The sequence below is a fragment of the Lynx rufus genome, unplaced genomic scaffold (assembly GCF_022079265.1).
Source record: "Lynx rufus isolate CCGP_SWC_20201006 ecotype Redwood Valley unplaced genomic scaffold, mLynRuf1.p SCAF_5, whole genome shotgun sequence".
NCBI classification, from domain to species: domain Eukaryota; kingdom Metazoa; phylum Chordata; class Mammalia; order Carnivora; family Felidae; genus Lynx; species Lynx rufus.
The window spans coordinates 147,750,035-147,776,409 of record NW_025814867.1 but is presented as its reverse complement, the minus strand read 5'-3'; the positions used below and the strand labels follow the sequence as shown (position 1 = coordinate 147,776,409).

The 26,375-nt window shown below is 43.6% G+C and overlaps 2 long non-coding RNA genes across 2 annotated transcripts in view; both read right to left on the bottom strand.

The window, feature by feature from the left end:
- LOC124526800 (uncharacterized) overlaps positions 1-10,654 on the bottom strand; it is a 31,488-nt gene extending 20,834 nt beyond the window's left edge. Inside the window, exon 1 of the long non-coding RNA XR_006965743.1 lies at positions 10,446-10,654. This is a non-coding gene — a long non-coding RNA (uncharacterized LOC124526800). The remainder of the gene's footprint in view (positions 1-10,445) is intronic.
- Positions 10,655-15,659: 5,005 nt separating this feature from the next.
- On the bottom strand, positions 15,660-22,115 carry LOC124527108 (uncharacterized). Its single transcript, XR_006965808.1, has 5 exons — positions 21,956-22,115; positions 19,433-19,482; positions 16,976-17,017; positions 16,682-16,731; positions 15,660-15,691 (listed from the first exon to the last, which is right to left on the bottom strand). It is a non-coding gene; the product is annotated as an uncharacterized LOC124527108 (long non-coding RNA).
- Positions 22,116-26,375: the final 4,260 nt, after the last annotated feature.

Sequence of the window (26,375 nt, the reverse complement as noted above, 5' to 3'; positions counted from 1 at the left end):
AAGCAAACAGTAAAAAAAATCAGATCTATCCGTGTCGTAAGTTGGGCTGGGCTCAGTTTCTTTTACTTGTCAACTGAAGTGTCCTAATATAATAGAGAATGTGGGGTGGGTGCTAAAAGCAAGCTCATGATAGAATTTGAATACTCGATTATTTTTATTTCTTTCTTATTTTATGTGTTATCTTCTTACATTATATATTTATTATTACTTTTATTTATTTTTATCCTACATATAAAATATATGGTGGATACATATGTACTATTATTCTTATATTGTTATATTTTTATGTATATATATTTCTTAAATTTATAATTTTAATATATAGAGTTTTACAAATTCTAAAAATTTCAGGCACACACACACACACACACACTGTACCATTTTTCAGTGAAACCACAAAGACAAATGCCAAGGTCAAATATGTGGAATGGCCATCTTTTTTATCTGGCTCCTATAGCATCGTTCTTTCATATATTTCTTTTTTTTTAATTTTTTAATGTTTATTTATTTTTGAGGGTTGGGGGAGGGGCAGAGAGAGAGGGAGACACAGAATCTGAAGCAGGGTCCAGGCTCTCAACTATCAGCACAGGGCCGGATGCAGGGCTAGAACCCATGATCCCTGAGATCATGACTTGAACCGAAGTCGGACGTTTAACCAACTGAGCCACCAAAGTGCCCCCAACTATTTCCTACCCAGGGTCTGGCCCCTGTTTTTAGCTTGTAAGCTCCAGAGGGTGCAAACAGTAACTTCTGACATAATCCACCAGCCCCAACCCCCTGCGATGTCAGCTGTGTACTCTTAAGTTTTAAATTTGTGTTTCCACCTGAATTGCCATCTTTGTCTAACAAAGCTCATCCTGTGATTAACCACTTTTATTTTTTAAATGAAGTATACTTGACATATAATATTATATTAATTTCAGGTGTACAACATAGTGATTCAACAATTATGTACACCATGCAATGTTCACCATGATAAACGTAATCCGTCACGTACAAATTATTATAGTATTATTGACTCTATTACCTATGTTGTATGATGAACTGCTTTCATTTTCCTCTTCTTTTATATAAAAGATATCACTCAAAATGGATTTCCTCAGGACTTCACAGCTCTCTAGAATCTGTGACCAAACACGGGACTATTTTGCACTTCTATACTCTGGGCCTGGCCTGCTGTGTGTACAGATTTGGGGACACCTTCCTGGGATGACCTCGGGGCTTTGGGGTCTCTGCCTTATCCCAGAGCTTCAACACTTACATCCTAGGGTGTGAATAATGAGATTAAAGTTGCCATCAACTGAGAGGCGAGACGGTGGGAAGGGAGAATTGGGGGCTTGTCCAGTCTTGGGCAAGTTACATCTGAGATGCCTGTTAATTTTTCCAACAGAAGTACTAAGTGGACAATTGAAAATACGAATCTTGGGGTCAGGGGGTGGGTCCAAGTGGGAGATACCAGCTTGGGTGTCTTCAGAGGTGAGGTAGAACATAAGAGGCAAGGACCCTCCAAGTGCTTCAGTCCACCAGGACAGGTAAGACACACACAGAAGCTTCTACCAGTACTGGAGGGCATGTGACAAGAGCAGGAAAAGAGACAAGCCAGTAATCCAAAAGGAATTCAAAGTCAGCCATCAGAAAGTGGGCTCAGAATGTAGGGAGCTGCAAGGGCCAGGCCTGGAAGAACAAGGATGAGGAAATGAGATGGCTTGGCCCAGGACAAGTGACAGGAATTGCTGAGCCCAAGGGGCAGAGCTTGTAGGACCCCAGGTCCTCTCCCCGAAGGCTTACCTGCCACCTCTCAGCCATCAGCAGGTCCTGTGATTCTGCCTCCCAGACCAACCCATATCTTTTTGTCTCCATCACCACCACCCCAGGCTCAGGGTTACAGAACTCACTTCTTCCCTTATTCCTTCCTGATGCTTCCTCTCTTCAGGAGTACCTGGTATTAGAACATAAATCACATCTCATCACTCCCTGGCTTAAAACCCACATATACGTGGCTTCCCATAACATTTCCACCACAGTCAAGCTCTTTTCCAGAACCTACAGAGTCCTGCATGATCGGGTGCCTGCCAGCATCTCAGGCTACCATCCCCTTGTGTTCTGTGCTGTGGCCACACTGGCTTCCTTTGGTTCCTTGAGGGAGGGTGGTATAGGGAGGTGGGGACAAGTGATCGATTCTGGGTATATTAGTAAGGTAGAACCAAAAGGACACGCTGACAGACTGAATACTTGAAACCTGAGACTCCAAGTTTTTTCCCATCTCAGGGCCTTTCCAGGTACAGTTCCCACAGCCTGGAACATTCTCCATACTGTTCTAATCACATGGTGGTCTCCTTCTTATATTTCTGGTTTCAGAGAGGTCTCTCCCCACCACACACGTTTCTCTCTTTCTTATCCGTGAACCCCAATATCTCCCTTACGGCCCTTTCCACAGCTTGAAGTGATAGATGTACTCGCCTGTTGTGGACTTGTGATTTGTCTCCCACACTGGTCCATGGGTTCCACAAGGGCAAAGGCCATGTCTGCCTTTGCTTAACAACCCTAGTCCTTGGCCAACTGACACGTGATATCCAGTTGACTGTCATTTTCCACAGATTTCATATTTGCAAATTCTCTTACTTGATAAAATTCATTTGCAACCCCCAAGTGCTTTTCTAGGCATTCAGGGATGTGCACAAAGCAGGGATGAATTTAAATCTCCTATGCACACGTTCCCACGTGAGGCTGAACGAGACGACATTTTCTGGTTTCAGCTTTGACACTTTTCCTGGTCTATTCCATCCACATTTTTCACATTTTGAGATTTCTGTTGTTGATTTCACTGTTTAAAATGGCCCCAAGCACTGTGCTGAAGTGCTGTCTTGTGTCCCTAAGTGCAAGAAGACTGGGATGTGCCTTATGGAGAAAATACACGCGTTAGTGCAGCTTCCTTCAGGCAGGTGTTATTCTGTTGGCTGCGAGGTCAATGTTAATAAATCAACAACATACATCAAATATAATCTCTTTAAACAGAAATACACCTAAAACAAAGCTACATATTGGGTTGACAAAAATGCTGTGACCAGAGCCTCCCAGGAACCTAACCCTATTTTTCTCTTGGGGCCATAATTCAGTATTCACTAATTCCATGCTAGCAAAGAATGAGAATGACTGGTATGTGTATTGAATGGTTAAAAAAAACGGAATGGATGGATGTCCTGGGGCTTGTTCTAGGGAAGCAAGGCAAGGGCCACCCTTCATATGGGCACCGTGGGAGCCAGTTGGAGGAGCCGACTAAGCATTAACTCTGTGGTAACTATGCTAGTGTCCTGAGACACTCCTACACCCATGTTGGACCCTAGGGGTCTATAATTCCTGTTACTGGAGTCAAAGCAAGTTAGAAACCTAGCTGCGAAATCTGGAACACAAGGCCAGAGGTTTACTCTGTGTCTTTAGAACTGTTTTGCGACATTTCTGAAACTATTGCTCAGTGAAGACAGGTTTGATCCTAGTTGGAACTGGCAGCCAAAAACAATGAGAATCACATGGAAACTTCTCAAAAAAATGTGGGTCTTAAGTAGGGCCTTGAAAATCCACTGGAGAGGAGCAAGGAGCTCACTATCCCAGGCCAAAGGAATCATGGGACCGAGTGTTTCCCAGGTCTCTTCACGCCAAAACCCACAGTAAGAACTACACTTTATACCCATACACTGAAACAATTCTTTCCCCAACTACACACAATTCACTTTATAAAATTCTATTCTATTATGTTCCATTTGGTTCCATAACATTCCATCTCATTCTACTATTTTTTTTCTTTAGTTTTTTAATGTTTATTTATTTTTGAGAGAGAGAGACAGCTCATGAACAGGGGAGGGGCAGAGAGAGACAGAGACACAGAATCTGAAACAGGCTCCAGGCTCTGAGCTGCCAGCACAGAGCCCCACACGGGGCTCAAGCTCACGAACCGTGAGATCATGACCTGAGCCAAAGTCAGACACATAACCAACTGAGCCATCCAGGCGCCCCCATCTCATTCTATTCTGTATCATTTTATTCCAGTTTTTAAAAAATGCTTGTCATAATCAACTCAATTGATTTCATCACTCATTAATAGGCGGCAAGCTGCACTTTGGTAGTAAGAAAAGGCAAGGAGATAAAATGAACACCAGGTAAATCATTGTGGCTAATAATGACTAATATTTACTGAATAATTCCTATGTACCAAGCATTATGCCAAGTACTTTGGTACAATATTATCTTTATTCCTCAAAATAAATTCTTACAGTTAGGTAATGTTTTATCTATCTTACAACTGAAGCCTTCTGAGACTTAAAGGAGTTAGGTTCTTTGTCCATGCTCAGCAGGTAGGAAGTGGAATTTGAAGTCTGGCTGCCTGATTCCAGATCCTAGGCTCGTGGCTCCTACACTGGTCTACCTATACAGGTAACTAGAAGGAACAAGATGGGACACTCAGATGGGGGCCAGACATCTTCAGATCCTTCATAAATTTATCTGAGGTAAAAGAGAGAAAGTGTATTGTTCCAACTTCCTTTTATTATTATTATAAATACATCAGACATATAGAGTATAATAGCAACTAATATAATTAACTCGCAAGTAACTACCATCTGATTCTATCATGTTATCATATTTGTTTTATATCTTTTTCTTATTTTGAACCTATGTCATTGTATTGAAACTGGGTTTTTTTGTAGGCAACTTCTATCTGGGTATTTGTATACAATCTGACAATCTCTGTTTTTTTAATTGGTATGTTTAGATCATTTACATCAACTGTAGTTATCAGTATGGTTGGGTTTAGGGCCATCATTATAGTATTTGTTTTTCATTTGTCCCCTCTGTTTTTGGTTCTCTTCCGTCTTTCCTGTCTTCTTTTAGATTATTTGAATTTTTTAGTATGCCACTTTAATTTATCTGTTGGCTTTTTAAGCTATATCTCTTTATATTAAATTTTTTAGTGGCTGTTGTAGAGACTAGAATATACATTCCTAACTTTTCACAGTCTACTTCAAGTTACTATTTTACCACTTCATAGGAAAATGTAGACACCTTACAAACATATACATATTATTTCTCTCCCCCTTTCTATTATAATTATTATATGTATTATTCCTAAATAAACTAAGGACCCCACTAATGCTATAATTTTTGCTCTACAGCATATTTAAAGAACTTAGGAGGAGAAAAACAGCCTATTACACTTACCCAGATATTCACCATTTCTGTTGCTCTTCCTTGGTTCCTGCAGTTCCAAGCTTCCCTCTGGTATCACTTATGTTAAGTCTATAGGACTCCCTTTAGTATTTATTTTAGAGAAGGTCTGATGGCAAAGAATTCTCTTACTTTTTCTTAATCTGAGAATGTCTTTCTTTTACCATAATTCCTAAAGAATATGTTCCCTAGATATAGAAATTCTGGTTTAACAGCTCTTTTCTTTAAGCACTTTGAAGATGTTATTCTACTGTCTTCTGGCCTCCATGGTTTCTGGTGAGAAATCCTCAGTCATGTGAGTCATTGTTCCCTTATGTCTAATGTGTTACTTATCTCTGGCTGCTTTCAAGATTTTTCCACTATATTTGTTTTTCAACGGTTTGATTAGATGTGTTTAGGTGTGATTCCCCTCTAGTTTATCCTGTTTGAGGTTTGCAGAGCTTCTTGAACTACAAATATGTGTTTTTCACCAAATCTGAGATGTTTCAGTGATTAATTAAATACTTCAAACACATTGTTTCTATCTCTTTCCTCTCTCCATCTGGTGCTCTAACAACAGGATGTTAGACCTTTTGATCTTGTCCCACAGTCCCCTGAGACTATGTTATTTTTTTTTCCCAAATTACTTTTCTCTCCCTCAGTTTGGGTCATTTTTATTGATCTGTCTTCAAGTTCACTGACTCCATTCTGCCATTAAACTCATTCAATGAGCTTTTTCATTTCAGATATTATCACTTTCCTTTCTAAAATTTCCATTGTGTTCTTGTTTTGATAGTTTCTATTTCTCTGCTGACCAATTCTAGCTTTCCATTTGGGGGTGTTTACCTTTATTTTATGGGCATGATTCTATCAGCTGCCTCAAAGTATTTGATAATTCCAACATCTGGGCCATCTCAAGATTCACATCATCGATTGTCTTTTCCCTTGAAAAATGGTCACATTTTCCTGGTTCTTTTCATGTCAAGTAGGTTTGCTTTGCATCCTGTACATTTAGAACATTATGCTGTAAGACTCTAAATACTATTTAAAAAAAAAAACTCTACAGAATGTTGACTTTGTTTTGTTGTATTTTGTTTTGTTTTGTTTTAGCAGACAATCAACTCAATTGGGTTCAGATCACAAGTGCTGTCTTGTCTTCTGTTTGTGGGGATGCAAGGTCAAGTCAGTTGTCATAGCCTTTGTAGTACTGCATTTAGGTATGTCCTTGGCATATGTGACTCTCGGCCAAGTCCAGGATCGGTGTTGGTTCACACACAGAATTGGAAGGTCCCCTTCTCCAGCTCTCTCTTCTCCAGAATTTCTGCTACTTGCTTGCTCCTGGGAACCCTTTCCTCAGTCTTCTAGCCAGAAGATATGGTTTCTGTCAGAGTTTTAGGTCGACAATGAGGTTTCCCTCAGATAAAAGTTGGCACATAAAAGGAGGGGGGGATGAGAAACTCACCCCTGAATGGATCATTCTTCAAGTTTTGACTCCCCTCCTCAGTCTGCCTGCCATTATTTTTCAGAGTCCTCAGGTAGTCGCTCCTTGGCCGAAGTTTCAGGTGTAATTATGCAGGAGAGGTAGGCTTAGATGGTAAACTCTATCTGGACCAGGACCAGGAGCTGATCTTTTCTTTTGTTTAAGTTATTTTTTAAAAACACTTCAGATACTGTTAAGGTCTCTAATAAGTCCTTCTCTCATCCCCTTTCCTTCCTTCCATGTCCAGAAAAGCTCACAGCCTGAATTTGCGAGTTATTGCTTCCATGCGTTTTATGACTTTAATATGTATAACATCCACAAACATTATACAGTAGAGTTTTATAGTTTTTAAACTTTACATAAAGTGGCCTCATACCATAAATATCTGGTATATAGTCAACTTCTATAAATTTTCCATATTTGCTTAAAAAATGTATATGTTCTATTGTTGAGTGAGGAATTACATGTATGCTTATTGTTCAAGACTATGCATTGTGTTCAAATCTATGCCCTTACTAATTTTCTGTCTTCTTGTTTTATCAATTACTATGGAAGTGACATTCAGTCTCTCACTATAAATGTGGAAAAATATTTCCCAATATTTCCCGTTATTATGCAAGTGTTTGATATAGATTTTTTTAAGGCAATCTTGTTAGGTACAATCCAGGTGAACGTATCTTGATGAACTGTTCCTTTTATCATATGTAGTGACTACATACTTTTTTCTCCCTAACACTGCATTGTTTTGTTGTTGTTGTTGTGTTGCACCCACTTCCCGGCTTTTAATTTTTTTAAGTAGTCTTCATGCCCAACGTGGGGTTTGAACTCACAACCCTCAGATGGCGAGTCACATGCTCTACTGACTGAGCCAGCCAGGCACCCTCCTAATATGCTCTAATAGTGCTTTAATAATTAAAGACTATTTTGCCTGATACTGTTATGGCCACACTAACTTTCTTTTAATTAGCATTCTCTTATTATGTATTTCCTTATTATTTTATTTGTCAAGAGGTTGAGTCTGGGAAAGTCACACCCGCCTTTGGCTCAGTCCCAGGATCTCATGTGAGCTCCCCCTCAAAGTCACACCTCTCTGATGGAAGAATCAGTGTAATCATGGGGTGCAGCTTATACTTTTTGAGTCCTAATTTTCAAATAGCCCCTGAGGACCCAGTGCTGTGCTCAGGGCCACCCAAAAGAAGGAAATTGTTGTTGGCAGGCTGGGAAAATAGCAGTTTTTTCCAGGGAGCTGGACTGGGCCCCAAGGCCATGCTTGTAAGTTTTCTGCAGACCACTTCACTATGCTTGAGTGAAAAGGCTTTCATGTTTTGGGGTAGAATTGGGGCTTTTCTAACCTGTGACTGAAGAACAAGTGTGAGTGCTTCTCTTCCTGGGAGACCCTCAGGCCATAACAACAAGAATAATTACTCATTCTGGGCTATTCTGCATGTCAGGAATTGTACATAGTGCTTTATGTAGATTATCTCATTTATTCTCAAATCAACCTTAAAGCATATATTCTTATCCCCATTTTTCTGATAAGGAAACTGAAGTTCCCAGGCATTATGACTTGCTTGAAGTGACACAGCTGAGTGATAAAGCAAAGGTAAGTCTGGCCCATGTCCTTGACCCAGTTTTCTAGATATGAGTATTTTGTCACTGACCCTGGACATCGAATCACCTCTAGTTAGTGTATACCACATCCTGCCTTTGGAGGAATGTTTCCCACCTCTTCCTGGTTTGGTGCCCCAGGACCCTGCAGTGGGGCTAGGAGTCAGAGAGATGCACAGAGAGCCTCCCTGGTAGGATTTCACAAGACCCCCCTCCTTACTCATATCCTTTTCTTGGCCACCGATGTATCCCTCCCACTCCTTGTAGCTTGGGTCTCCCAAGTGCACTGGTCTATCTCCTTCAAAATTCACTTTGCTCATTGTCTTTTCCCCCCAGCTTTGACCTGGAGCAAACCTAGACCAATCCCTTGTTCCTCTTTCTAGTCTCTTAAAAAGGAGTTGCAGGCCCAACTAGACCAACATGGCTTCCTTGGGCTCAAGCTGAGGGCTGCCTGCTTGGCTCTTCCTTCACTGGGAACACCAGACCAGGAAGGCCCCCGTTTTCCTTCAGGGAACATGGTTTCTCTAAGAAAGAATGGTATGGATTTTTGAGGAGAGGAGGGTACTTTAAATGCATAAAATTGCATTTTTGGTAATAACTGAGGAGATATAAAGGTCTTGTTTCATGGCTTTAGAGCAGAGGTAACGTAAAGCACAGTAGAGTTGTCAGAGGAAAACCCAGTAAAGTCATCCTCATGGGCTCCTCGGGCACTTTTTTCATCTTCTCCAGGCCTCCGGTCAAATTCTATGTTTTGATCACCACCAAAACCCTACAGTTAGTCAAAAGTTCCTGCCAGTCAGACTTGAACAAGTTATAAGGAGAACCATCAGTCCACCGTAAGGCCTCAAGATAACTTTAAGGAAGGCAGTAGGTATCATAATGGGCCCAGAAGAAAGACCACTGGACCAGGAGTCTGAGACCTTATAACCCAACCCTATCACCAAGGGTCAACTTGGCGTAGCCTTTGGCAATCCACCAGCGGCTTGCCCCACTTATCCACCGGAAGATGCGGGGGAATTAGAATTTCTTACGGGGCTGAACCAGATGACGCCTTAAACGCCCTTCCAACTGGGAATCATGTGTGATTCACTCAATCCTTGTAATATCTGCCATTTAATAAACACTGTGGGCCAGGCGTATTGATGCATTTTCACACTAGGCCCTCCCCCAACAACCCGGTGAGGTGGTTTTCATTAACTTCCTTTTCAGAAATAGGGAGAGTCACTTGCCAAGATGCCAGAGCTGGTTGGGGAGGAGAAAGGATTTGGATCTAGGTCTATCCGAGAGGATCCAAAGCGGATAGATACTCTTTCTTGTCTACGACTCTGCCTCCAGCACTTTACGAGTTTACGCGGCCTGGCGCCCCTCAAAAGGAAGAAAAAGGCACAGATAGATGGTGCCCACATGGGGACCCTGCCCAGAAAATAGGAAGTTCCAGAGCAAAACTGTCATAGTGACAGGCCTTGCCAACAGCGGCCTCCAACCGTTAAGCACAGGGCCATCTCCCATCTAGAAATCGGCTCTCTTTTGTCCACAGAGCCCTACACACAAACAATAACTCCATCACCCAGGAGACCACGGAACAAAGGGAGGGAGATAGATATGGACTGAACAGGGTATAAATAAGATGCTGTATGGGCAGAGAGGGAAAATGATTTAAAGGCAGAACCCACCACGGTATTTGACGTGCAGGCTTTTAAATTATGCCTACACTCCTTATACGAGGTGGGTACACAAATGAGCCTGTATTTTCAACGACGTCACATGCCCCGTTCTGCCACCAAAAACAATATTTGTGCTTCATGTGCTGCCCCGTGGTGTTTTAGACCCAGAATCACCTGGCACGGCTCCTGCCCCCAAGATGCAAATTAACGTTTTCATGGGGAGCGGCGGGGAGGGAGGGGTGCAAGGGGAGGCTGGGGGAGGGGTGCAAGCGTGCTCTGCAGGGCCACACTCGGGTGCTGACATTGCTGGGCATGATGGATGCTGCCAGCGCTGTTGCTTAGCAACCCAATACCCTTCAAGAAAATCCAGCAGTCTGGCTGGCTCGCGGAAGCAAGCAGGGCTCGTTCAGCATGGCATCGGGCATGGAAAGATAATAACGATTTTGTTCCAGTTATTAATAATCATGCCTCCCGACTTCCTGTATAGATCGACATACCTGAGGGTACCCAGAGCCTCCCATCAGGTCGGGGCCGGAAAAAGCCCAGTGTTTTGAAATCACCTCCAAATGGGCTTCAGAGCGTAGTGGAATTTTACTGGCTGGTCCCATGATGCTCCTTCCATCCCGGGCCCTTTCCACAACATAAAGGCAGATCTCCACAGCGTGACTCACTAGCATACCTCCGGATAGTTGTTTGTCAGCCCTGTCATGAGTCATGCTTTCTTCAGCTTTCTTTTTTTTCTCAAAACCGAAACGCTTGACATTTTAGAATGGGGTTGGGGGGGGAGGTTTTTTTTTAAAAAAAAAAAATTGTTTTGTCACTCTGTGGTTTTGTGTGCCAGGGTGGGGGTGTGTGGGAAGAGGTGAGTAATGGCTGCCCGAACAGGTAAACATGAGTGAGGCTGTCCACACCGACCGTCGGTCGCCTAGAGCCTGAGGATGCAGGCATATGTGTCACAGAAGAATGGGAACGCCCCTGGGCTATATCCTAGAAGGGATGATGTCCAGGCCGTCATTCTGCCTTCCACCCATTCCTTTCCAGCACCCCGCGGCTCCCTGCGTCCCCAGGAAAGAGGTCTGCTTCATTTTGTGCGGTGTAGATAACGGTGCCATGGGAAGGCTTTAAGAAAAATCCTGCAGGAGTTACAAACGGCAAGGAAAATGGAGATTTCAGATGAAAAAAAAAAAAAAAAAGAGAGAGCGAGAAGTCCAATACCAACAACACAGAACGCGTGTTGGGCCAGGCAGATGGCAAGGTTCCTGGGTTTGGGTTAACCAGTTAATTCCCCGATGCCGATGTTAATTGGGGGGGTGATGAACTCGGGCTTATTTTGCGTGGCCCAGCAGAAGTCTCACCCTCTCCATGAAGTCCTCAACCTCTTAGCTTTATTCACTTAGCACACTGTTTTCTCTCCTAAAATTAGTGAGCGCCTCAAAGCCAGGCACCCTTGAATGCATCTCTGTGCATTGCCAACCCAGCACCACATTGAACGTATAGTAGGTGTTCCAGGCACGCCGCCTGTTCGTAGGAGAGACCGATACAACAGTGAATTAGCCAGTCCACTAACTACATCCAATTAAGCTCCTGGAACCCCTATTTGTTCACAAGCTTAACAATACTCGCTGTCCGCTCACAGAAAAGTAACAAGGCTCTAGGAGTGACAACTGAAGACATTTTGAACGTTAGGCAGTATAAAGTCATTAGAAAGCGTTGTTAAAAAAGAAAAGGGAGAGGTTACGAAGAGTGTCCTCGAAGTCAGGGATCAGGACCGATTCCACACACAGGTAAACTGGGGAAGGGAGAAAGTTTGAGCTGACACTAAACACATCCCCTACTAGGCGAGGATAATGCTTGAAATTTCCAAAACATTTGCTTCTTTGGATTAAGACATCGCAGATGCTTGTTAAAAAGGTAAATGTTCTCTTGCAGCAACCACATATTAATCCATTATTAACCTCGAGTGCTTTAGCGAAACTTATTAAATCCACTTGCAGAGTGAAAGGGACGTGAGACAGGTAATTACTTTTTACTCTTTATTAGGAAAGTGTTTAAACATACAAAACCAGAGGCAATCATGTAATAAACACTTACGTGTTCACAGCCAGCGTCAACAATTATCATCCTAAAACCAATCTTGTTTTACCTACCACCTTTCCCAAACTGGATTATTCTGAAGCAAATCCAAAACTTCTTGATGTCTCACGCATGCCGATTTCAGCATAGAGCTCTAAAATATAAGCAGTCAACATTACCACAGTATCAGTATCATACCTAAAACAACAACAACAACAACAATTCCCCGCTATCATCAAATGTCTGGTCAGTAGTTAACGTTCAAATATCCCCAAAAGAGCAGTTCGGTTTTGAGGTAAAAGCAACATCATTTCCAGAATATGGAAGGGACTGGTTCTAGGGCTGGGCCTACCCAGGGGAAGAAGGGACCGTGACGTGAATATCACTTGTTTCACTGTTTCGTTTTGTTCTGTTTTCCAGTTCCACAATTGCCAAGAGCAATCCACGTCAGGGAAAGGACATGAATGTGTAAGCCAAAATATGAATTACTCTCCCTATCAGCCAATGACACTCACCAGTTTCCCCTGGCTGTTATACAAATAATTAAGAATTAGGTTTCCTGATCCCAGCAGTAGTAGGAATTGAGTAGTTAATCCCATTATCAACTTCACCTGATTGTGGATAAGCCAAATGTCCTTGTCTGAGCCTCAGTTTCCTTCTACAATGGAGGCAATAATAGGACATACCCCGCAGGGCTCTTAAGAGAATTAAAGAAGAGAATATATGTAAAGCGTTTAGAAAAGCTCCTGGCACAGTAGGTCCATAAGGAACACTAACTATTGTATTGTTATTCCCCAGTCTCCTTGGAAACCAAAGCTTGGGCAAGCTGATGCTTGATGAAGATCCTAATGACCTTATCACGGCCACCGCCTCTGCTTAACAAAATACTGAATCTGAAATTTTTTTTTCAACATTTATTCATTTTTCAGAGACACAGAGAGACAGAGCGTGAATGGAGGAAGGGCAGAGAGAGAGGGAGACACAGAATCCGAAGCAAGATCCAGGCTCTGAGCTGTCAGCACAGAGCCCGACACGGGGCTCGAACTCACGAACCGTGGGATCGTGACCTGAGCGAAGTCAGAAGCTCAACCGACTGAGCCACCCAGGAGCCCTGAATCTGAAATATTTTAAGCTAGTGTTCCTCAAAGTGTGTTCTTTCAGACCACCTGCCTCAAAATCACCCCAAATGATTATTTCAATGTGGATCGCTAGGCCCCGGGCAATTCTTCAGAACGCTAAAGTTTGAGAACTTCTGCTTTAAGTTTGCCCAAATGCTTGTACAGTTAACTCTCCCAACCGGAGAGAAAATGGGGTGCCTGAAAGACAGGTGGTGTAGCAGAAAGGACCTGAGACCTGGAATTAGAAGGCCAGCAGAACGTGGCCATCCATTTACCTGCGGAATGGACCTGGTAATATCTTCGTAATGGGGCCCCAGAGAGAGCCAAATGAGAGCAATTGATATGCGGTATCACTTACTTATATTATTATCCCAGTTCGGAGAACTTAAATAGAGAATTCCGATTTGGTGCTTCCAAAAGCAGGCCACGTGGTCTAATGATGTTCATGACAAAAGACATCATTCATGACAGTCTCATTCGTTCATCCATTAATAAATATTTATTGAGCGACAGTTCTTTGCCAGGCACTGTGCTGGCATAAATCAGGGAAAAACACAGTCACATTCCCTGCCTTCTAAGCACACACAGGGCTCTGAAATACCCAAGCACAAAGAAGGGACAGGGAGAAACTTAAAGCTCACAAAAGCCAAGAGCTAGAAGAGGATCTTAAGGAACACAGTTCCCTCACAGAACTGGTGGGAAGACACGGGCCCAAAGAAACAAAGCAGCTCCCCGCCCCCCACCCCCTCCAGTAAGACGGTAGCTAGAAAGGCACGGACTTCTTAGTTCTCAGAACTGTCCCTTCTCTGCCTGCTGTACCCTTTCCTGCACCAAGAAAAGCAAAGAAGCAAAACAAATATTGAGTCGCTTTTTCTCTATGTCATCAGCATGAATCATTTGAGTTGACAGCAACAAAATTCTTCCCACTTAATGCAATACTATTAAAGTTTCATTTTTCATTTAATTTAAAAGCAGGTTACAAAACAGCATGCGGAATGGGATCTCGTTTTCAGAAACAGTATCTGTGGCGTACATAGAAAAATGGCTATGCAAATCAAAGATTATCGATAGATATTCCCTAGTGGCTAGGATCATGTGCGCTTTTTATTTTCTTCTTTATGTTCCTGGAACTTTCTCAGAATTTTCCAAATCTTCTACAAGGAGCACAAATTACTTCTGTAGCAAATAAAAAGGTTATTTCAAAAATAACGTTTGGTTCTTTTTTTTTTTTTTTTAAGTCCCTGTGTTTTGCCGTTTTGAAACTAAGTCTAATCTCATGAGAAGTTTCTAGAATCTTTTTATTCGGATTACATCCGAAAAAAATAAGCGCAGTCTTTGTCCTCCAACAAATGAAATGTGGCACAAAAAAGCCACCTGTCACTAGACCTCCTCTAGGATATTCCTTGGATTTACCCAGGCAAAGACGAATAGTCTTGAATGGTACCAACTGATTTACAAGTTCAAGGAATGGCATTATGCCCCATTCTCAGAGGTCAAAGATACACAAAACCTGATCCCGGTCTTGAAGAAATTTGGGGTCTGGCTGAGGATGAAGACATAAAAATATACAAAGCTTAGCAACAAAATGTGAAATTGAACAAACGTGTGATATTGAAAAGCACAGTGTGTGTTGGGCCAGCAAGGATAGTCCACTTAGGGAACCATGGGAGCCAAGTGGCAGATAGAAGATGAAGGGCAATGAGGAGCCACTGAAGCTTTTTGTTGTTGTTTTGTTTTTTAGGAAGGAGGTGACCTAAGATCTGTGTTTCAAAAAGATTAAGGTCCGTAGAATGCATAATTGTATGTGAGTCAGGAGAGGCTGAGGAGAGGGAGGAAAACAACTACAATATATATCAAATGGAAAGAATGCTAGGTTTTAGGTCCAGCTCAGCCACTAATGAGGCAACTTTGAACCTGCCATTTCTACTGCCTATGACTAGTATCCTCACTGGACAACTGGGAGAATGGGCTAGAATCTCTAAAGTCCTTCCCAGCTGTCAAAATTCTTTAGTTCCATGATCCAGGTGAGAATGACCCATGTTGCAGTGGCAAGGACAGGAATGGTTTTATTCTAGCAGGTGCCCCTCAGAGTGTGATGCTAAGTCATCCTAGGCACCAACAAAATAAGGTCAGATTCTCCCCCCCCCCCACCTCGTCCTTACTCTTATTTTTAACCCCCAGGGAGGCTTTGCAGCAAATATTTTCTTTTCACCTTTTTTAAATGAGGTATAACGTAACATACTGTGAAATTCACCCTTTTAAAGTATACAATTTAGGGACGCGTGCCTGGCTCAGTTGGTAGAGCATGTGACGCTTGATCTCAGCGTTGTGAGTTCAAGCCCTGCATTGGGCATGGAGACTACTTTTAAAAACTTGTAGGGGCGCCTGGGTGGCTCAGTTGGTTAAGCGTCCGACTTCAGCTCAGGTCACGATCTCGCGGTCCGTGGGTTCGAGCGTCGGGCTCTGGGCTGATGGCTCAGAGCCTGGAGCCTGCTTCCGGTTCTGTGTCTCCCTCTCTCTCTGCTCCTCCCCCATTCATGCTCTGTCTCTCTCTGTCTCAAAAATAAATAAATGTTAAAAAAAAAATTAAAAACTTGTAAATATACATATATACACACACACACACACACACACACACACACACACACACACAATTCAGCAGTTTTTATCATATTCACAAAGTTGTACAAACATCACCACTGTCTAATTCCAGAACATTTTCATTACCTCAAAAAAGATATCCCGTACCCATTAGCAGTCACTCCCCGCCCCACCCCCCCCACCCCCAGCCCTTGGTAACTGCCACCCTACTTTCTGTCTCTATGGATTTGCCTTTTGACAGATATTCCATATAAATGGAGTCATATAAGCTGTGGCCTTTTGTATCTGGCTTCTTTCACTCAGACGATGTCAATGTCTATCCATGTGGTTGCATGTATCAGCACTTCCTTTTTATGGCTGAATAATATTCCATTGTATGGATATACCACATTTGTCGGTTCACCCAGTGATGGATATCCGGGTTTTCTCCGCTTTTCCCCAGTACATTAAAGGTCATGCCCTTGTTTTTCAAAGGAAAAGCTCTCACAAGAACTTCCAGTATCTGAACTGAAAAACAAATTTGAGACGGACAGTGGCAAAACCATTTTCATCCACGCTAACTATTGTAGACATTCATTCCGACAACTTTTTCCACTGATACTACCAGGGGTAAACAAAATGATTGTATCTCCAAAGAGTGTGTGACTTTAAGTGAAAATTTTTGAGCAGCAAAGCCCATTCCATGGATTAAAAAATGCCACAGGATTAGGGGATAATCTTTAGCTTTCATGTTCTGCCAATGAGAGAGAAATGAGTTTGTAGATTCCCAGGCATGACGGAAGTCGCGTCTCAGCCTATGTGTGACCTGCTTTTCACTCTGTAAACAACCAGTTCAGACCCAGGCATATCAGCATTTTGGCATTTCTTCTTTTCCCACAGTCCAGGCTGTTAATTTCCTCACTGTATTTTTATGAGCAGGAAAAACATGAAATATCACTGACCTGTCAATATTCGTGTTACAGTGTAAGACCCAAGATGTCCTTGTCCTTTCCTAAATCAAACAGAATTAAAAATAAGGCCAATAAAACATTTATCCCGTTGACATGAGACCTCTGAGTTCAGGCCTTCCTATAAGGGGGCGGGGGCAGAGAGACAGGAAAAAAATAGAATTCAGCTGTATGTTTTCTTCTTGTGGTCCATTAACATAATTTCAAAATTATCATACTGATCAGAAAAGGAATAGACAGGAGAGAATTTGAGGGCTTTATCACCAAGGAAAAACATTTGCTACGCACTTGTTTTGTGCCAAGAAGAGGGGTTCCAAGGTCTCCTAGAATCTAATCGAAAAGAGAAAAGATATAACCATTAAAAATCATCACAAGTTTCCAGCTGCTGGGGGGAGGAGAGCATGGGGAGTAACTGCCAATGGGCATTTCTTGTGGGCCTGATGAAATGTTCTTGAATTAGACAGTGGTAAGAGTTGCATAACCTCGTGAATGTAATAACCACTGGAATGTACATTTCAAAAGGGTATGGGAAGGGCACGTGGGTGGCTTAGTCAATTGAGCTTCGGACTCTTGATTTCAGCTCAGATCGTGATCCCAGCACTTTGGGCTCCATGCTGAGCGTGGACCCTGCTTGAGATTCTCACACTCTCTCTCTCTCAAATTGAAAAAAAAAAAAAAAAATTCAAGTGTATGGTACGTGAATTATATCTCAATAAAATAAAACATTGAAATCATAATAATGGCACATCATACTACTACCAAAAAAAATGAAAAATCATGTCTGGGGATAGGGTACACAATAGGTTTTGTTTTCATCTCAAGTTTACTGAGATTGAGAAGGTCGGAAATTTCCCTGCATCTGCTGAAGCCCTCCCCACCCTGTCCCCGTAAGGCCCAGCTGCAGGGCCCAGGCCTCCCCGAATCCCCAGCTTTCCCTGCCTCAACGGACACCCCCATCCGCAGACTCTACGGGAGTTCTCTTAACTACTTTGCCCCCAAGGATGTGTTTCGGGCGAATGCTGCCTGGCTTACAACGTGATTTGGAAATACGCTGCTGGCTGTGTTTTATGCATTTTATCAAGTGTTTTTAACTTTGTACCAGCTGGAAGCATGAAGGGCACAGTTTTAGAAGGTTGAAGTTAAATAATAATTTCACACCAGGAAACATTCAGCTGGGGCCACCTAGCACCAGCTGCCTGGGTGGTCGATATTCTTGAGCTCTGGAGGCAGCTTCACATCAAGAGGTAGCGGAGTGGCCACTGGTAGAGTTTGGGGCTGGGTAATACAGTAGTTGAGCCCACGGCCTCTTGGGGACAAGCCGACTGACCGGCCATGTGATCTTGCGCACGTTAATTAACCTGTCTAAACCTCAGTCTCCTCTTCTGTAGAACGGGGATGATTTTATCTATAGGTAACCTATGGGTTTTGGATTAAATGGGCTTAGATGAGCCTTCTGCCACACACTAGCCACTTATAACATGGTTCTGCTATTAGGATTACTAACACTTTTTGTGCTGTTGCTCTCTGACTGTCCTTAAGGAAGGAAGGTGTTTGCCACATCGACTGTCCTCCCAGGAGGCTGGCAGCCTGATCAGGTATATTTTGATTGTCATCCCAGTTAAACTGTTGCATTCTAAAATAAGACAGTGTGGCTAAGGAGCATGGGTCCAGGGGCATCTTGGGGGAAATGAAGTTGAATTCCCCGACGGAACCAACAAACCAGGTTTTCACATTCTGACATTTTCTCTCTCTCTCTCTCTCTCTTTTTTTTAATGTTTATTTAGTTTTGAGAGAGAGCGCGGGTGAGCAGGGGAGGGGCAGAGAGAGAGGGGGACAGAGGATCTGAAGCAGGCTCTTCGCTGATAGCAGCGAGCCGGATGTGGGGCTTGAACTCGCTAACTGAGATCATGACCTGAGCTGAGGTCAGAGGCTCGACCTACTGAGCTTCTAGGCACCCCGCATTCTAACATTTTTCATCAGCTTTAGACTTGAAGCTATTTAAGCCCAAGTGCCCATTTCTCATAGGTTCGTAAAGCCTGGTCCTGGACCGCCTGTGTCGGAAATACACGGACAAGTTGTTTAAAATAGGAAATTCCCAGGCCCCACCCAGAACTACTTTCCCAGAAGGCTCTAGGGAGGGACCCTGCGTTTGAACGAGCTACTCACAGCCTTTTGGGCCTGCTGGAGGGTAAGCACCACAGCACTGGCCTTGCCTCTACAGTCCAAGTGCTTAACCCTATCGGTGCTTAACACGTTTGCCTTAAGAAATAGAAAAAAAGATGAAATAAAAGTAAGGAAAACAACGAGTGAAAAAAACTTAAAGACGAAATAAAAATCATGAAAAAATAAATGGATGGGGGTGACCGGGTGGCTCAGTCGGTTAAGCGTCTAACTTCAGCTCAGGTCATGATTTCACCGTATGCCTGTCGGAGCCCTGCATCCGGCTCTGTGCTGACAGCTCAGAGCCTGCTTGGGATTCTCTCTCTCCCTCTCTCTCTCCCCCTCCTCTGCTCTCTCTCTCTCTCTCTCTCTTTCAAAAAATAAATAAAAAAAAAATAAATGGATGGATGGATGGATGGAGCAGTCCCATGCATCTAATTTCTTTGCCTTTCTTCATCGTGTTTCTGAAGGGGAAACCATTAACATTTGTTGAGAGAACTTTTCCTCAGTGTAAAAGCAATAAATGCCTCATGCGTGGCACTTAGAAAACACAGAAAAGCAAAGGAAAAGACAAGCAAAACTCACCACCGAGAGGTCACCACCCCCAACATGTTTGTGTAGCTCCTTCTGGTCTTCTATATGATGCATGGAAACACAGGATTGTTTAATATCATCCTATTGTGCACCCCAAAACACTCTTTCGAGCCTGATTTTTTTTTAAGTCAACAATGCATTATTAATATTTTCTCAACTCAGGAAATTTTTCCTCACCATAATTTTAGATGGTAGCATAGTATTCCATCACAGATATACTATGATTTATTTCCTCCCTGTCCAGACACTGAACATTCAAGCTCAGGAACTGATTAACAATAAAATGTACAAGGGTGCCTGGGTGGCTCAGTTGGTTGAGTGTCTGACTTTGGCTCAGGCCATGATCTCACAGTTCAAGGGTTCAAGCCCCCCCATCGGGCTCTGTACTGACAGCCCAGAGCCTGGAGCCTGCTTCAGATTCTGTGTCTCCCTCTCTCTCTGCCCCTTCCCCGCTTGTGTTCTGTCTCTCTCTGTCTCTCAAAAATAAATGAGCATTAAAAATTTTTTTTTAAGAAATAAAATGTACAAAAAAAGAGGGAGCACCTAGGTGGCTCAGTGGGGTAAGCGTCTGACTCTTGATTTCGGCTCAGATCATGATCTCACAGTTCATGAGATCGAGCCTCGATTCGGGCTCTGGGCTCACAGCATGGAACCTGCTTGGCATTCCCTCTCTGTCCCTCCCCTGCTCTCTCTCCCTCTCTCAAAATAAACAAATAAACATTTAAAAAATAAAATTAATGGGGCACCTGAGCGGGTGGCTCAGTCGGTTGAGCGTCCGACTTCGGCTCAGGTCACGATCTCGCAGTCCGTGAGTTCAAGCCCCGCGCTGGGCTCTGTGCTGACAGCTCAGAGCCTGGAGCCTGCTTTGGATTCTGTCTCCCTCTCTGTCTGCCCTTCCCCCACTCACTCTCTCTCTCTCTCTCTCTCTCTCTCTCTCTCTCTCTTAAAAATAAACATTAAAAATTTTTAAAAAAATAAAATAAAATAAATAAAAAAAAATAAAATTAAAATAAAATGTATGTGTAGATTTTAATTCACGTCTTCAGTGGACATATGTATTTTTTTTAACTTCCACAATTGATTTCAATCAGTAGCCAGGATTGATGGCTACTACTCACAAAAGTCTACTTCTAGAACGTTCTCAGGAAACTTTTAGAGTTAAAACAAATAAGGAAAATTTCCATGCCTCAAGAATGTCAGCAGACCTGGATTACATAAACTCTGTTGATTCCATGGTGCATAGCACTGTCATAGATCACAAGAGGAGAGAACAGTTACTACTGTCATTGTCACAAGGGGACCAATGTGACCCAGTGCCACCAAGATGGTACCAACTCCATTTCTGATGAACAGTCACTTGGAACCACACAGCGATGCTCTGCCAACTGGAATGATTTATTTTTATCATTTCTTTCCCTTTCGTTGCTTCAATTAGTTGCCAAGATATGACAGGAGGAGCTTGCGGCCTCTTTGGGGCTCGGGTGTAGAAGGAACTCCTATACATTTAAAGCCTCAAAGATTAAAGAAAGCCCAGAGTTTATAAAATTATGTGCAATTTAGTTCTTTTGATTTTGTATCTATTTTTTTAATGTTTACTTATTTTTGAGAGAGAAAGAGAGACAGACCACGAGTTGGGGAGGGGGAGAGAGAGAGAGGGAAGCACAGAATCCGAAGCAGGCTCCAGGCTCTGAGCTGTCAGCATGGAGACTGGTGTGGGCTCGAACCCATGGACCCTAAGATCATGACCTGAGTCGACGTCGGACGCTTAACTGACTGAGCCACCCAGTGCCCCAAGTTCTTCTGATTTTTAGACAAACACCCATGCCAGTTTCTTCAGGAATATAACTAAGGAAAGGTGATTTTTAAGAGTTAAAAACTGATTCAAAGGGAATTGGCAACAGTCCCTTGAGAGCAGGATCAGTCTTGGTTGCCCTCGTTCCCTACAGCATCTGTCACGATCTCTAGCACACAGGGAATGTTTGTGAAATGAAACAATGCTTGAGTGAATGAATGAATTAGGGGATGGTCCTCTCTCCCGTGTTAAGCCATACAATATAGATGGTCTGAACTACTCTGTTTTCCTGGAGTCTTGTTGTTAGTCTCCAAAGACCAGCCCACTAATAACTCCCGTATTGCCTAAAAATTCAAAATAGATGGTCCCTTTATCCATCCTCGCAATCCTCTGCCCAGGATGAAAATCCCCAGAAATATGTCACCAGCCCCCTCTCTACTCCCCACCCCGGGGAAGTCCTCGGTTAGCCAAATGAAAATCTTCCGTATCCCCTCACCACTTCTGGGTCATGGGGACATCTGCAAGGTCACACTAATTCATTCGCTACAGAAACTGCGGCCGGGCTAGGGAAAGCTTCCTTCATTCTCAAATCACCTCGACGATGCAGTTCCCAGCCTGTCTCCTCCGCGGGATCGGCTGTGGCCACTGGGCTCACTAGTGTCGTCCACCTTCCTTGTTGTACCCAACAGCCTCGCCCCACACAGAGCCCCAGCCTGACTTACCAGGAACCTCAAAGCCTCTCTGTGGGCCTCCTCGCTGATAAAAACAGCAAATGACTACTCTGTCCCCAAGTGTTATCAACACTTTCTTGGGCAGTACACCCCACTGTGGGATCCAGGAAGATCACATCTGTCCCCTGGGCCTTGCAGAATCCCACTGTGCCACACACTATCCCACGGTCTAGGAGCATGTCCCCTCCCTTCTGTGTGCCTTCCTTGCCCTGACTTTTACTTTCGCTTTTACTACAACTAAATAATTGTGCAAAGAAAAAAAAGGTATAATTTCCCTTTTTTTTTTTTTTTGCCATATATAATTTCCTGTTTCACACCAACATCCTACAAAGCCTCTCCTGTTCTCACATTTTTATTTGCACCACATATACATACTCTTTTTTTTTTAAGTAAACAGTGTTCAATGCTTTCTTGTTTACCAATGTATCCTGAGAGCAGATTGTTGCTGCAGGAAGTGTGAGGGCTGAGGGGGCCCAGTGAGGAGTTGAAGGAACATTCGAAGGGCGAGTTTCCGTGGGTTCTAAGACACCTTCACGCTGAGGCTGTGTGATGGGAGCAAGAAACTACCTGTCTGAGCCCCGACACACGTGCAGCCTGCGTGAGAGCATGTCTCGGGGAGGGCTTTGTTTGTCGCAATACTTCTGAGAGTCTTGCTTGCCGCTAAGCACGGACCCTGAGGTTTGAACAGGGAAAGCTCTAGAAAGAAATGGATTCCGGGGCCAGAGGCTACACTGCAACGTGAGGAGATGGCTCCCCCTAGTGTTGGGATGATTCTTCGGCAACCTGGAAGAGGCTAAGCCGGCGCAGTGACCTTGAATGCTGACTTGGTGACCGTTTCAAGGTGGCATGACCCAGAGACCAGGAGGAGAAGGAAGGGAAAGGAAGAGGCCCGGGCCCAGGATGGGGGACCGGCTTCTCCAGAGCCTGACCTCCGTCTGTCGCCTTCAGATCCTGATGATCAGTGCCGCAGACCCTCCTGACACAGCTTTCTCCAAAGACTCAAAAAAGCCGCCAAGCTGTGTGTGTGTGTGTGTGTGTGTGTGTGTGTGTGTGTGTGTTATTTGCTCTTTTCCTCTGTAGCAGATGCACCAAATCCTAAAGATAAACAGTTTAAAGCCATATGGTCACAGTAGCAGGAATCCCATTGTCCATTTTCCTCAACACGTTTTCTTGCTCAAAGCCTGATGTGTTCCAGTCCTGGGGGCTCCCTGCTGATTGCTAGGACCTCTCTAAAGCCCCCTATAATGGGGAAATGCCACAGACCTGTGTAGAAAGGTGCCATAGTCATTTTCCTGGTCTTAGGTTTAAATGGACAGGTAAACTACATACGAAGTTATACAGCCGGCTGCTAGCCTATGGGCCTGTGGAAGTGAGTGGCTCTGGGCTGTAAGTGATCCATGCACCCTTCTCAAAATAAACTCCCCAGAGGAAAAGAACAGAAAGAAAGAGAAAATTGATGGAGAATTACTCCGAGATAAATAAATATGGGAATAATGCAAATACTTCCCAAGTCCTTTCAATGTAACAAAATGTGTAGGGAAAACCTTACCCTTCAGGGCATCCTTCGCCCTGAAGATACTGATGAGGGAGCGTGGGGCAAAGTACAGGCTGACAGCTCCCCCGTCCCCCACCAGGAGGGATCTGTGTGACACTCCTGGCTCCCCAAGAACAAAGGAAAGGGGTTTAAGTGCTTGCCGCGTGATGTGGGGAAACTAAGGCAGATGAAAAATTAAATTCCCTTACTGCCTATACAGCCCAGTGACAAGTCCTTGAAACAGGCAGAGTGACCTCCCTCTAGGAGCTCAGCTGTCTCGAGGATGACACTCTGCTGGGGGCAAAAGAGAATTTTGGCTTCACATTATCCTGACCCCCCAGGATCCTGTAAGTCTACTTCAACATATAAAACTTCCTTTGGAAACTTCTTTTATCTCAACTCCCCCAAGATATGTGCTGGCAATCATACTCCAAGCTTATGGCCCCCTGATATACATCTGAAGGGTCTCATGACTGAGGTTTTACTAAATGGTAATAAATGGGGTTTTCCTAACAGCGGCTAGCCCCGCAAAGTCCTGGAAACCTTGCTTCCAAAATTCCTTAGAGACTTACTCTACCCCTGGCCCCCTCCCAACCTGAGGGTAGATAATCAGTTACCCATCACGATCCCGGGGCAGCTCTTCCTGCCCACGAGTCCGGTCCCCGTGCTTTAATAAAATCACCTCTTTGCACCAAAGACGTCTTCAAGGATTCTTTCTTGCCCGTCAGCTCCGAACCCCCCACCATCACCCCAAAACCCCACCAATAGCATCCTCACTATGTCTTCTGCAAAGCCGAAGAACATGTCCTGAGACTGATGGAGTCGATGCAGAAGCTGATCTTGGAAAGAAACCTTGGACGTGCTCCGGTCCGACTTTGGAGCCTGGTCCTTCGTGCAACGTGCCAGCTTCAAGCCATCGCCCTTCGTGTCAGAAGCTAAGTATTATCAGACACTAGAATAGGAGCATCTCTCCTTTATGGGGCACAGACGTAAGTGACAAGATCTTGGCATCTCTTTTCTTTTTTTCTGAGTATGGCAGTGACACATGCTCATTACAGAAAATACAAAATGTATTTTGTACTTTTTTCCTCAGCCTCACTAAGTCGTTTTCTAGGTTGTTAAATACTTTTTGAAAATCTCATTGTGATGGCTGCACAATGCTCCACTCTTTTTTAATTTAAAAAAAAATTTAATGTTTATTTATTTTTCAGAGATGGAGAGAGACAGAGCATGAGCGAGGGAGGGAAAGAGAGAGAGGGAGACACAGAATCCAAAGCAGGCTCCAGGCCCAGAGCTGTCAGCACAGAGCCGGACATGGGGCTCGAACCCACGGACCTGAGCTGAAGCTGGATGCTCAATGAATTAAGCCACCCAGGTGCCCCCATAATGCTCCACTCTTAAAGCCATTCTTCTATGCTAAGACATTTGTTTCCTTCTTTTGTTTTGTTTTGTTTTGTTTTAAAGTAAAACAAAACAGATGAACATAGGGGAAAGAAAAAAAAAGAGAGAGGAAGGCAAACCATAAGAGACTCCTAACCATAGAGAAAAAACTGAGGGATGCTGGAGGGGAAGGGAGGGAGGGGAGTGGGGGAATGGGCTAAAGGGATGATGGGTATTAAAGAGGGCACTTGTTGGGGTCAGTACTGGGTGCTGTATGTAAGTGATGAATCGCTAAATTCTACTCCTGAAAGTAATATTACATGACATGTTAACTAATTAAAATTTAAACAAAAATTTGAAATATTTGTTTAAGAGTAAGGTGGACTTTTTGCACATGACCCCCCATCCAAATTTCTGAATTTCTGGGTCAAGGGGAAAGTCACTTCATTTTTTAAAACACGCAGTTGAGGGTCTCATGACACCATGCCGCTGTGTTCCAGGCCACCATCTGGTGCCTTTGTAGAGAAAACAGCACAGTGAAAATTATTTATTTTGAAGTGAAAGTCAGCATAAAATTAAAAAGTGGCGATTTGATGTTTGGGTTCTGCCACCACTTTAGCCCGGGCCTATACCCTTGGGCAAGTCCCTTTGACTCTGTTGGCTTTGCCTAAAATAACCCATTTTTAAACAATTTAAGGTTGCACAATAGGAAGGTACCATGAAAGCATCGCGCTAAGTCTTTTCCCTTCCATGGAACAAAAAAAAAAAAAAAATTTTTTTCTTTCCAAATTTTCTATTCTTGCGTAGCACAAAGCATGGCAACCACTGGGAATCGGTCGCCAGCTGATTGCTCATGAGGGTTTGCATCTGGGGCCTTGGCCCGTCACTGCAGTGTTTTGCCTGTGGTGAGACTCCAACAGACGCCCACCAATCCAAGAACAAGTAGAAGGGAGGTTTGACTGCAGAGGTGCGGAGGCATCAGGCTCCAGGGCTTCTTCTGTGGTTCTCCGATAGTCCACGTCACCAAGATGTAAACAGGATACACCGTCATCAAAATCCCACGCTCAGAAATACATCCTGAGACCCAGAACTGTCATTCCCTAAACAGGGTCTGAGAAGTTTCTGCACCTATCAAGTGGGAGAGTACCAGACTACCTACATCTTGGAGTTGTCCTGAGACCCAACCTAAAAATGAAACCATGTATGCGTAACCATTAAATAAATTCTGAGACTCAAATAATCCCAACTACCATCATAGACACGTCCAAGGGGCTCGAGTGCGTTGGAGGCAAATACAAAGAAAATAAAGAGCATCTCCCTGCTGTTATGCAATCACACAGTTTAGTTATAATTATCAACACAGTAGAGTCTAGAATTTCCCAAGTGCATTTGGCTCCGGAACTTTTGATTTGTATTACATCTAATAACACCCACACATTAGGAAACATGGGTTTGTGGTTTGAAATCGCATAGAATGTAAGGTCTACAAAAGCAAGC